At 61.2% G+C, this 11,076-nt stretch overlaps 2 non-coding genes across 2 annotated transcripts; both read right to left on the bottom strand.

The window, feature by feature from the left end:
* Window positions 1-939: 939 nt before the first annotated feature.
* LOC131863379 (5S ribosomal RNA) lies at window positions 940-1,058 on the bottom strand. Its single transcript, XR_009362300.1, has one exon. It is a non-coding gene; the product is annotated as a 5S ribosomal RNA (ribosomal RNA).
* Window positions 1,059-6,974: 5,916 nt separating this feature from the next.
* LOC131863378 (5S ribosomal RNA) lies at window positions 6,975-7,093 on the bottom strand. Its single transcript, XR_009362299.1, has one exon. It is a non-coding gene; the product is annotated as a 5S ribosomal RNA (ribosomal RNA).
* Between the last annotated feature and the right edge of the window lie 3,983 nt (window positions 7,094-11,076).

Below are 11,076 nucleotides of genomic sequence, written 5' to 3'. Positions count from 1 at the left end.
GGAGCTCGGTTTGCCCCGGGTGCGCACCTTCGCCAGGGTGCGCACCTTGATGCGCACGCCTTGGCTGGGCTGCGCACCTTGGTGGGCGCCATGGTGCGCACCTTTCGTGCGCTCCAAGGTGCGCACGAAGTCGGAGCTCGGTTTGCCCCGGGTGCGCACCTTGGTGGGCGCCATGGTGCACTCCGAGGTGCCCAAGATTGGTGCGCACCAAGGAGCGCTCCGAAGTGCGCTCCAAGGTGCGCAGGTGCGCGCGAAGTCGAAAGTTGGGTTAATTGTCCGGTTTGCCTCGGGTGCGCACCTTGCGTGCACCTTCGCCAGGGTGGGCGCCTTGGTGCGCACACCTTGGCTGGGCTGCGCACCCGGGCGCGCACACCTTGGCACCCGCGTTTCCTTCATTTTAAATTTTTTTTTTTTACAATCTCTCAAGTGGGAAATTCTATAATCTCAACTTTTTTTGCCTTTTCAGGAAACTTTTGAATGGAGCGCATCATTGGTGCGCTCCGAAGTGTGCTCCAAGGTGCGCACCTCTGGTGTGCTCCAAAGCTCTCTCCAGCTGCGTGCACCTGCCCCGGCCGCGCACCCGGCCCCGCCCAGCTTCGCTCACCTGTCCCGGGCGTCTGGTGCGGAACCTTAGAGTAAGAAACATCACCGTGCACCTTGGCCAACGTGCGCGACTCGACCGAGCGCGCACTGGCCGAGGTGCACACCGATTTCACCTGGGTGCGCGCGCAGCACCTCGGGCGCACCGGGGTGCGCGCACAACGCCCGGGTTGCACCGTGGCCTGTGTGCTCGGGGCGCCTTGGGTGCGCGCTCGGTGTCGCCCCCGCGCGCGCGGTAGTGCGGGCAGCGCACCCCGGCCCGGCCCGGCCCCGACGAGAACGCAAACGGGCAAAAGGTTTATTCAAATAGCATTGCGACGCCCGGCGAAAAACTAAAAAAGGGTGCAACACCGGGACTTCCCGGGAGGTCACCCATCCCAGTACTACTCCGGCCCAAGCGCGCTTAACTGCGGAGTTCTGATGGGATCCGGTGCACTAACGCTGGTATGATCGCACCCGTTATGAGCTTGTCGCAGTGTGTACTTAGCAAACCGCGACCCACGTGCGAATCCACCCCGGCCACCCACCCCCGTCGAGGTGCACACCCTCCCTCGCGAAGTGCGCCCCGTTCGCCAAGTGTGAGCCCTGCCCGGGTGCGCGCACCTTGCTAGGGCGTCGGGTGTGCACCCGGCCCGGCCTACGTGCGTGCACCTGGACGGGGCGTCGTGTGCGTGCAGTGTCCCGTCTGCAACGCGGTGCCCACACACCACCTCGGGCGCAACGACCTGCGCTCACATGTGGGCCGAGTGCACCTTGGTGCATGTTCGGGGCGCCTCAGGTGCACGCTCGATCTTGCCCCGGTGCACCAAGGCGCTCGGTTTGCCCCGGGTGCGCACTTGGTGCAAGGTGGGCACCCAAAATAGGGATCAAGCACCAAAACACAAGTTTCGGGATGCAAAATGGGACCCAAGGACCACAAATGCGTTCCAAGACCCATGATGGGTCCACGAGAACAAAAATGTGTTCCGAGACTTAATAAACAAATATTGGGTTTTAGGAGAAGAAACATGCTCTGATGCCCAAAACGAGAATCGACCCCGAAAAGGCCACAGGCCAAAAGTGGGATGCGAGACAAAAAAAAATGGGACCCGAGGACCAAAATTGGGTTCCCAGGTCGAAGACAGGGCAACCGGACAAGAAACGACCTCTAAGGCTCGAAATGAGTCCCGACGACTAAAACTTGACAAGAAGCACCCATCAGGCACCCAACTCGACACCCATGGGATGCCGACCCACCCGGGCTTCCACCTAGCACACCTTGGCACCCACCCACCCTCGCACCCAACCTCGCACCCAACTTAGCACCTTTGAACCCACATTGGCACTCACCCTGACCCTGGCACCTTGGAACCCACATTGGCACTCACCTTGACCCTGGCACCCACCTTTGCACTCACCTTGGGACCCACCCTGGCTCCCACCTCGGCACCCACCCAGACACCCACCTTGGTTCCTTGGCACCCACCTTGGATCCTTGGCACCCACCCCGACACCCACCTTGGCACGCAACTTGGCTACTTGCCACCCACCTTGGCTCCTTGACGCCCACCCCGACAACCACCCCGTGACCTACCCTGGCTAGGGTTGGTGCACACCCACCCTGGTGCCCACCTTGGCACCCACCCCATGACCCACCTTGGCACGCACCTTAGTACCCACCCCGTTACCCACCCTAGGACCCACCCCGTGACCCACCTTGGCCAGGGTGGGTGCCTTGGTGCGCACAACTTGCCTGGGCTGCACACCAGGGCGGGCTCAAGATGGCACCCGCGTTCCGTTTTTTTCACTATCTTTCAAAACGGAAATTTTAAAATCTCGTTTTTTTTTTTTTTTTGCCTTTTCTGGAAATTAGTGAAGGCAGCGCATCAAAGGTGCGCAATGCTGGTGCGAACCCGGGAGCGCTCCGATGTGTGCTCCAAGGTGCGGCGTGCACGAAGTCCGAGCCCGGCTTGCCCCGGGTGCGCACCTCGCGTGCACCTTCGCCGGGGTGAGCACCTTGGCTGGGTTGCGCGCCCTGGTGCGCACCAAGGAGCGCTCTGAAGTGTGCTCCAAGGTGCGGCGTGCACGAAGTCGGAGCTCGGTTTGCCCCGGGTGTGCACCTCGGGTGCGCACCTCGCGTGCACCTTCGCTGCGGTGGGCACCTTGGCTGGGTTGCGCGCCTTGGTGGGCACCATGCAGTGCACGAAGTCGGAGCCCGGTTTGCCCCGGGCGCGCACCTCCGCCAGGGTGGGCACCTTGGTGCGCACAACTTGCCTGGGCTGCGCACCAGGAAGGGCTCAAGATGGCACCCGCGTTCCGTTTTTTTCACTATCTTTCAGAACGGAAATTTTAAAATATCGTTTTTTTTTGCCTTTTCTGGAAATTAGTGAAGGCAGCGCATCAAAGGTGCGCAACGCTGGTGCGAACCTGGGAGCGCTCCGATGTGTGCTCCAAGGTGCGGCGTGCACGAAGTCGGAGCCCGGTTTGCCCCGGGTGCGCCCTGGTGGGCACCATGGTGCGCACCAAGGAGCGCTCCGAAGTGTGCTCCAAGGTGCGGCCTGCACGAAGTCGGAGCCCGGTTTGCCCCGGGCGTGCACCGCGGGTGGGCACCTTGGTGCGCATGCCTTGCCTGGGCTGCGCACCAGGGCGGGCTCAAGATGGCACCCGCGTTCCGTTTTTTTCACTATCTTTCAAAACGGAAATTTTAAAATCTCATTTTTTTTTGCCTTTTCTGGAAATTAGTGAAGGCAGCGCATCAAAGGTGCGCACCTCGCTGCCCACCACGGTGCGCAACGCCGGTGGGCACCCGGGAGTGCTTCGAAGTGTGCTCCAAGGTGCTGCGTGCACGTTGTCGGAGCCCGGTTTGCCCCGGGTGCGCACCTCGCGTGCACCTTCGTCGGGGTGGGCACCTTGGCTGGGTTTGCCCCGGCTGCGCTCCGAAGCGGGGTTATTGGAGCGCCGCCTCTTTTTTTGTCGGAGCGTTTGGTGGGGTTTCTCGCATTGGCTCTTCCCAGGCCCGGTTGCCACCCTGGCGCGCACGAAGTCGGAAGTAGGGTTAATTGCCCGGGTGCGCACCTTTGCCAGGGTGGGCACCTTACCTGGGCTGTGCACCAGGGCGGGCTCAAGATGGCACCCGCGTTCCGTTTTTTTCACTATCTTTCAAAACGGAAATTTTAAAATCTCCTCTTTTTTTTGCCTTTTCTGGAAATTAGTGAAGGCAGCGCATCAAAGGTGCGCACCTCGCTGCCCACCTTGGTGTGCTCTGAGGTGCGCACCCGGGAGCGCTACGAAGTGTGCTCCAAGGTGCGGCGTGCACGTTGTCGGAGCCCGGTTTGCCCCGGGTGCGCACCTCGCCTGCACCTTGGCCGGGGTGGGCACCCTGGCTGGGTTTGCCCAGGGTGCGCTCCGAAGCGGGGTTACTGGAGCGCCCCCTCTTTTTTTGTCAGAGCGTTTGGTGGGGTTTCTCGCATTGGCTCTTCCCAGGCCCGGTTGTTGGGTGCGCTCCCACCCTGGCGCGCGCGAAGTTGGAAGTTGGGTTAATTGCCCGGGCGCGCACCTTCGCCAGGGTGGGCACCTTGGTGCGCACACCTTGGCTGGGCTGCGCACCAGGGCGGGCTCAAGATGGCACCAGCATTCCCTTTTTCTCACTATCTTTCAAAACGGAAATTTTAAAATCTCGTTTTTTTTTGCCTTTTATGGAAATTAGTGAAGGCATCGCATCAAAGGTGCGCACCTCGCTGCCCACCTTGGTGTGCTCCGAGGTGCCCACCACGGTGCGCTCCGAGGTGCCCACCACGGTGCGCAACGCCGGTGCGAACCCGGGAGCGCCCCGATGTGTGCTCCAAGGTGCGGCGTGCACGAAGCCGGACCCCGGTTTGCCCCGGGTGCGCACCTCGCGTGCACCTTGGTGCGCACACCTTGGCTGGGTTGCGCGGCCTGGTGGGCACCATGGTGCGCACCAAGGAGCGCTCCAAAGTGTGCTCCAAGGTGCGGCGTGCACGAAGTCCTAGCCCGGTTTGCCCCGGGTGCGCACCTTCGCCGCGGTGGGCACCATGGCGTGCACGAAGTCGGAGCCCGGTTTGCCCCGGGTGCGCACCTCGCGTGCACCTTCGCCGGGGTGGGCACCTCGGCTGGGTTGCGCGCCCTGGTGCGCACCAAGGAGCGCTCCGAAGTGTGCTCCAAGGTGCGGCGTGCACGAAGTCGGAGCCCGGTTTGCCCCGGGTGCGCACCTTCGCCGCGGTGGGCACCCTGGTGCGCACCATGGCGTGCACGAAGTCGGAGCCCGGTTTGCCCCGGGTGCGCACCTCGCGTGCACCTTCGGCGGGGTTGCGCGCCCTGGTGCGCACCAAGGAGCGCTCCGAAGTGTGCTCCAAGGTGCGGCGTGCACGAAGTCGGAGCCCGGTTTGCCCCGGGTGCGCACCTCGCGTGCACCTTCGGCGGGGTTGCGCGCCCTGGTGGGCACCATGGTGCGCACCAAGGAGCGCTCCGAAGTGTGCTCCAAGGTGCGGCGTGCACGAAGTCGGAGCCCGGTTTGCCCCGGGTGCGCACCTCGCGTGCACCTTCGCCGCGGTGGGCACCATGGCGTGCACGAAGTCGGAGCCCGGTTTGCCCCGGGTGCGCACCTCGCGTGCACCTTCGCCGGGGTGGGCACCTCGGCTGGGTTGCGCGCCCTGGTGCGCACCAAGGAGCGCTCCGAAGTGTGCTCCAAGGTGCGGCGTGCACGAAGTCGGAGCCCGGTTTGCCCCGGGTGCGCACCTCGCGTGCACCTTCGCCGCGGTGGGCACCATGGCGTGCACGAAGTCGGAGCCCGGTTTGCCCCGGGTGCGCACCCCGCGTGCACCTTCGCCGGGGTGGGCACCTCGGCTGGGTTGCGCGCCCTGGTGCGCACCAAGGAGCGCTCCGAAGTGTGCTCCAAGGTGCGGCGTGCACGAAGTCGGAGCCCGGTTTGCCCCGGGTGCGCACCTCGCGTGCACCTTCGCCGCGGTGGGCACCTTGGCTGGGTTGGGCACCATTGAGCGCTCCGAAGTGTGCTCCAAGGTGCGCACCATGGCCCTCCAAGGTGCGCAGCATGGCGTGCACGAAGTCGGAGCCCGGTTTGCCCCGGGTGCGCACCTCGCGTGCACCTTCGCCAGGGTGGGCACCTCGGTGCGCACACCTTCTCAATGTTTTCTTGCCTTTTCTGGAAATTGGTGAAGGCAGCGCATCAAAGGTGCGCACCTCGGTGTGCTCCGAGGTGCGAACCCGAGAGCGCTCCGAGGTGCCCACGAAGTCGAAAGTCGGGTTAATTGCATTGTTTTCCCCGGGTGCGCTCCGAGGTGCGCAACATCGGTGCGCACCAAGGAGGGCTCCGAAGTGTGCTCCAAGGTGCGCACGATTCGGAGCTCGGTTTGCCCGGGGTGCGCACACCTTGGCTGGGTTGCGCACCCTTTGTGCGCTCCAAGGTGCGCACGAAGTCGGAGCTCGGTTTGCCCCGGGTGCGCACCTTCGCCAGGGTGCGCACCTTGATGCGCACGCCTTGGCTGGGCTGCGCACCTTGGTGGGCGCCATGGTGCGCACCTTTCGTGCGCTCCAAGGTGCGCACGAAGTCGGAGCTCGGTTTGCCCCGGGTGCGCACCTTGGTGGGCGCCATGGTGCACTCCGAGGTGCCCAAGATTGGTGCGCACCAAGGAGCGCTCCGAAGTGCGCTCCAAGGTGCGCAGGTGCGCGCGAAGTCGAAAGTTGGGTTAATTGTCCGGTTTGCCTCGGGTGCGCACCTTGCGTGCACCTTCGCCAGGGTGGGCGCCTTGGTGCGCACACCTTGGCTGGGCTGCGCACCCGGGCGCGCACACCTTGGCACCCGCGTTTCCTTCATTTTAAATTTTTTTTTTTTACAATCTCTCAAGTGGGAAATTCTATAATCTCAACTTTTTTTGCCTTTTCAGGAAACTTTTGAATGGAGCGCATCATTGGTGCGCTCCGAAGTGTGCTCCAAGGTGCGCACCTCTGGTGTGCTCCAAAGCTCTCTCCAGCTGCGTGCACCTGCCCCGGCCGCGCACCCGGCCCCGCCCAGCTTCGCTCACCTGTCCCGGGCGTCTGGTGCGGAACCTTAGAGTAAGAAACATCACCGTGCACCTTGGCCAACGTGCGCGACTCGACCGAGCGCGCACTGGCCGAGGTGCACACCGATTTCACCTGGGTGCGCGCGCAGCACCTCGGGCGCACCGGGGTGCGCGCACAACGCCCGGGTTGCACCGTGGCCTGTGTGCTCGGGGCGCCTCGGGTGCGCGCTCGGTGTCGCCCCCCGCGCGCGCGGTAGTGCGGGCAGCGCACCCCGGCCCGGCCCGGCCCCGACGAGAACGCAAACGGGCAAAAGGTTTATTCAAATAGCATTGCGACGCCCGGCGAAAAACTAAGAAAGGGTGCAACACCGGGACTTCCCGGGAGGTCACCCATCCCAGTACTACTCCGGCCCAAGCGCGCTTAACTGCGGAGTTCTGATGGGATCCGGTGCACTAACGCTGGTATGATCGCACCCGTTATGAGCTTGTCGCAGTGTGTACTTAGCAAACCGCGACCCACGTGCGAATCCACCCCGGCCACCCACCCCCGTCGAGGTGCACACCCTCCCTCGCGAAGTGCGCCCCGTTCGCCAAGTGTGAGCCCTGCCCGGGTGCGCGCACCTTGCTAGGGCGTCGGGTGTGCACCCGGCCCGGCCTACGTGCGTGCACCTGGACGGGGCGTCGTGTGCGTGCAGTGTCCCGTCTGCAACGCGGTGCCCACACACCACCTCGGGCGCAACGACCTGCGCTCACATGTGGGCCGAGTGCACCTTGGTGCATGTTCGGGGCGCCTCGGGTGCACGCTCGATCTTGCCCCGGTGCACCAAGGCGCTCGGTTTGCCCCGGGTGCGCACTTGGTGCAAGGTGGGCACCCAAAATAGGGATCAAGCACCAAAACACAAGTTTCGGGATGCAAAATGGGACCCAAGGACCACAAATGCGTTCCAAGACCCATGATGGGTCCACGAGAACAAAAATGTGTTCCGAGACTTAATAAACAAATATTGGGTTTTAGGAGAAGAAACATGCTCTGATGCCCAAAACGAGAATCGACCCCGAAAAGGCCACAGGCCAAAAGTGGGATGCGAGACAAAAAAAAATGGGACCCGAGGACCAAAATTGGGTTCCCAGGTCGAAGACAGGGCAACCGGACAAGAAACGACCTCTAAGGCTCGAAATGAGTCCCGACGACTAAAACTTGACAAGAAGCACCCATCAGGCACCCAACTCGACACCCATGGGATGCCGACCCACCCGGGCTTCCACCTAGCACACCTTGGCACCCACCCACCCTCGCACCCAACCTCGCACCCAACTTAGCACCTTTGAACCCACATTGGCACTCACCCTGACCCTGGCACCTTGGAACCCACATTGGCACTCACCTTGACCCTGGCACCCACCTTTGCACTCACCTTGGGACCCACCCTGGCTCCCACCTCGGCACCCACCCAGACACCCACCTTGGTTCCTTGGCACCCACCTTGGATCCTTGGCACCCACCCCGACACCCACCTTGGCACGCAACTTGGCTACTTGCCACCCACCTTGGCTCCTTGACGCCCACCCCGACAACCACCCCGTGACCTACCCTGGCTAGGGTTGGTGCACACCCACCCTGGTGCCCACCTTGGCACCCACCCCATGACCCACCTTGGCACGCACCTTAGTACCCACCCTGTTACCCACCCTAGGACCCACCCCGTGACCCACCTTGGCCAGGGTGGGTGCACCCACCCTGGTGCCCACCTTGGCACCCACCCATCCTAGCACCCAGCCTGTGACCGGGCTTGGAACCCAACCTTGCACCCGTCTTGGCCAGTGTGGGTGCGCACCCATCCTGGCACCCACGTTGTGACACACCCTTTAACCCACGCACCCTAGCAGCCACGTTGGCACCCACCTTGGAACACAACCTAGCAACTTGGCACCCACCCCGTGACCCACCTTGGCATCCACCATAGCAGTCGCCCACTTGGCACCCACCTTGGAACCCAAGTTGGCACCCACCTCGGCACCCACCTTGACACTTGTGGACCCACCTTGCCACTCACCCTAGCATCGACCCATCCTAGCACCCACCCTGGCACCTTTGCACCCTAGCACTCACCCATCCTAGCACCTAACCTGTGACCCACCTTGACACTCACCCTCGCACCCACCTTGGAACCCAACCTAGCACCCACCCACCCTGACACCAACCCTAGCACCTACCCACCCTTGCACCCACCCTGTGACCCATCTTGGCACCCACCCATCCTACCACTCAACCTATCACCCACCTTCTCACCCACCTTGGCATCCACCTTAGCACCCACCCACACTGGCACCTTGGCACCCACCTCGGGCAAGGTGGGTGCACACCCACCCTGACACCCAATTTAGAACCAACCGAGCATGTTACCCACCTTGGCACCCACATTGCAGCCCACCCTAGTACCCACCCTATGACCCACATTGGCATCCACACCCTAGCACCCAGGCACCTCGACACCCGCCTTGACACGCACCCTAGCACTAAACCTGTGACCCACCTTGGAACTCACCCTAGAACCCACCCACCCTGTGAACCACCTTGGCATCCACCTTAGCACCCACCCACCTTGGCACCCACTCTAGCACTCACCCATCCTAACACCCAACTTGTTACCCACCTTGGCACCCGCCCTCGCGTCCACCTTGAAACCCACCCTAGCACCCACCCACGCAGGAGCCCACCTTGGCACCCAACCTAACACCCACGCATCCTGGCACCCAACTTGTGACCCACCTTGGAACCCACCCTAGTACCCACCTTTGAACCCACTATATCACCAACCCACCTTGGCACCCACCCTATGACCCTCTTTGGAATCCACCCTAGCACGCACCCACCCTGGCACCCACCATGGAGCGCACCCTAGCACCCACCCACCTCGGCACGCACCTCAACACCCACCTTGGTGTGCGCACTGCGCCAACCTCTCAAAGACCCTATGTGGTGCGCTCCAAAGTGTACACCTTTGGTGCGCTCCAAGGTGCGCACCTTTGGTGCACACCGAGGTGCACACCAAAGTGTGCACCGAGGTGAGCACCAAAGTGCACTCCAAGGTGCACACCAAGGCGTGCACCTTTGGTGCGGTCAATGCAAACGAATTCGGAAGTTGGGGTCGATGTCCTAATCGCTGCTGCAGACTACACGTATGAGAATCGGACAAATAGCTTTATATAGGGGAGGTGTTGCGTTTGATGGGTCGACTCCCCTGGTTGTGTGCACTGCACCAACTTCAAAGACCCTGTCTTGTTTAAGAAGTCAAAAGTTGGGGTGGATGTCCTAATCATTGCTGCAGTCTACGCATGTATGAGAATCAGACAAATAGCTTATATAGGGGAGGTGTTGCATTCGGTGGGTTGACTCCCCTGGTTGTGCGCACTGCGCCAACCTCAAAGACCCCGCATAGCAGAAGAAGTCGGAAGTCGGATTTTGGTGAGCACCAAGGCGTGCACCTTTGGTGCGGTCAACGCAGACGAATTCAGAAGTTGGGGTGGATGTCCTAATCGTTGTTGCAGGCTACACATGTATGAGAATCAGACAAATAGCTTATATAGGGGAGGTGTTGGGTTTGATGGGTCAACTCCCTTGGTTGTGCGCATTACGCCAACCTCAAAGACCTTGTTTTCGTTAAGAAGTCAAAAGTTGGGGTCAATGTCCTAATGGCTCCTGTAGGCTACACATGTATGAGAATCGGACAAATAGCTTATATAGGGGAGGTGTTGGGTTTGATGGGTCGACTCCCCTGGTTGTGCGCATTACGTCAACCTCAAAGACCTTGTTTTCGTTAAGAAGTCAAAAGTTGGGGTCGATGTCCTAATTGCTCCTGTAGACTACACATGTATGAGAATCAGACAAATAGCTTATATAGGGGAGGTGTTGGGTTTGATGGGTTGACTCCCCTAGTTGTTCGCATTACACCAACCTCAAAGACCTTGTTTTCGTTTAGAAGCCGAAAGTTGGGGTCGATGTCCTAATTGCTCCTGCAGGCTACGCATGTATGAGAATCAGACAAATAGCTTATATAGGGGAGGTGTTGGGTTTGATGGGTCGACTCCCCTGGTTGTGCGCATTGCGCCAACCTCAAAGACCCTGCATTGCGGATGAAGTCGAAAGTCAGAGTTTGGTGTGCTACAAGGTGTGGTCGAAGGTGCTCACCTAGGTGTGCACCTTTGGAGCGCAGGAAAAGTGCCCTCCAAAAGTGCGCACCTTTGGAGTGCACAAAAGTGCCCTCCAAAAGTGCGCACCTTTGGAGCGCACAAAAGTGCCCTCCAAAAAGTGCCCTCCAAAAGTGCGCACCTTTGGAGCGCACAAAAGTGCCCTCCAAAAAGTGCCCTCCAAAAGTGCGCACCTTTGGAGTGCAGAAAAGTGCCCTCCAAAAAGTGCCCTCCAAAAGTGTGCACCTTTGGAGTGCACAAAAGTGCCCTC

Source organism: Cryptomeria japonica, unplaced genomic scaffold (genome assembly GCF_030272615.1).
Source record: "Cryptomeria japonica unplaced genomic scaffold, Sugi_1.0 HiC_scaffold_61, whole genome shotgun sequence".
Lineage (NCBI taxonomy): Eukaryota > Viridiplantae > Streptophyta > Pinopsida > Cupressales > Cupressaceae > Cryptomeria > Cryptomeria japonica.
This window is presented reverse-complemented; position numbering and strand designations above follow the sequence as displayed.